Below are 2,013 nucleotides of genomic sequence, written 5' to 3'. Positions count from 1 at the left end.
ATAAGAGAAAAGATTAATTTCTATTCACATGGTATTATTAACTATGTATATAAGAAAAGTACATACTATAACTCAGTATTTTGTCTCTACTTTTTGTCCTTCATTTTAATTTTTCTTTTATTGAAAAGAGATCTGTTTTTTTCTTTATTTTATAAATTTATTTGATTTTATTTTATATAACAAAGTCCAATTAAATGAAAACAAACATTTATACACAATACTTGGGAATTTGGGCGTTGTTCTTTCCAAACTACTTCCTGCTGGTTAGGGGCACTGTCATGGGTGATTCAAAGAAGATTCAGAAATCCTGGCTGTAGTCTGTAAGGCTGCTTTGTCCAGCTGTTTTGAATGTAGGATCACCTTGTACTGTTTCAGGCAGACTGGCGTGATCAAACCACATTAGTCTGGAAGGAATCCACATCTTTTCATTTTCTGTGGAAACAAAAATAGAAATCCTTTTCCCCAGTAACTTGTCCTTCAACTTAAATTTTGGAGTCAAAGCATTTCTTTTATTTAATTTATTATTTGACATGTCGATCCCAGTTCCCTCTCCCTCCAAACCTCCCTAATTCCCTCCCTTCCTCCCTCCCTCCTTGCCTCCCTTTTACCCTCTCTGCCCTCTCACATGCACTCTAACCACCCTCCCCTGCCATGCCCCCACCCAATTCCATATGTTGGGGAATGCCATCCAGTTGGGGTCATGTAGATCTGACAGGTCCTGTGAACTAGGGACTAGGGCTTCTCTCCTGTCTCTAGATTAAGGCAGTTATCCCTCCATGGGGGATATGTTCACAAAGTCCGTTTGTGCACCAGGGATACATCCTGGCTCCACTGTCTGAGGTCTCTTAGACTGCTCAGTCCTTCTGGCTAAGACCCATATTCAGGGGGGGCCTGAGTCAGTCCCATGCTGGATCCCAGCTATCAGTCTATTGGCCGTTGGCTCCTCCTTGTTCAGGTAAGCTGTCTGTATGTGTTTCTGCCGCATGGTCTTGTCCTCTCCATCTGCATCTGGGTTCTAGTTTGACTCAGAGTTTATGTATGGGCATTTGATCCTGTTTTCAAAATTCACAGGCAAGTGGATGGCACTTGAAGAAACCATCCTGAATGAGGTAACCCAGTCACAAAAAGAGGAACACAGTATGTACTCACTCATATATGGATTTTAGACCTAGAGAAAAGGATCTCCAGCCTATAATTCACATCACCAGAGGAACTAGGATATAAGGTGTATTCTAAGTGATTCATATAACTGGGAAGGGACAAGTCCCCCAGAGCTCAGGTGAAGTGGGGGGGGCAGCGAATGGAGAGAGTAGGAGAAAATGAGGGGGAGGAAAGGAAAACATGTGCGACCAGGAAGATTGAGCCTGGTTAGGAATAGAAGATAGGAAAGAGAGAGAGAGAGAGAGAGAGAGAGAGAGAGAGAGAGAGACAGAGACAGAGACAGAGACAGAGACAGAGACAGAGACACAGAGAGAGAACATAAAAGAGGGAGCCAATATTGGTTTGAAGATAAAATTGAACACAAAGAAAGGTCTAGAGAACTACAAGACTGCTCCCAACTAACAATTTGAGCTTCCGTGGAAAGGCTATCATAAATGCCCTTCCCGGAGAGTGAGATCAACAACTAACTTCTCCATGGAGTTCTGTTTTCATACACCATATCTGGTTATGGTTTTCTCTTCCACTAGTCCTCTCAGTACATCTCAAAGCTATTGGTGGAATTATATTCCACAACATTTACCCTGTTTCTGTCTCTTTTAGAAAACAGGTAACTAAGGAATAAAAATAAAATATATTAAGATTTAAAAGACAAATAATAATAAGATAAATGATAAACAGCCCATAAAATGGCACAAGAAACAGATACAGGTGCAGAGACCACCTCATTGCATACTCAGAAAACTCCTTAAAAAGAAAAACCAGAATCTATAATATGTGTACAAAACCCATAGGACAAAATAATAAATTAATAAATAAATAAGCAATAAATAAGAGCAATAATCACACACAAAA

This window comes from Phodopus roborovskii, unplaced genomic scaffold (assembly GCF_943737965.1).
Source record: "Phodopus roborovskii unplaced genomic scaffold, PHOROB, whole genome shotgun sequence".
Lineage (NCBI taxonomy): Eukaryota > Metazoa > Chordata > Mammalia > Rodentia > Cricetidae > Phodopus > Phodopus roborovskii.
The sequence above is the reverse complement of the archived record's forward strand: the minus strand, read 5'-3'. Positions refer to the sequence as shown.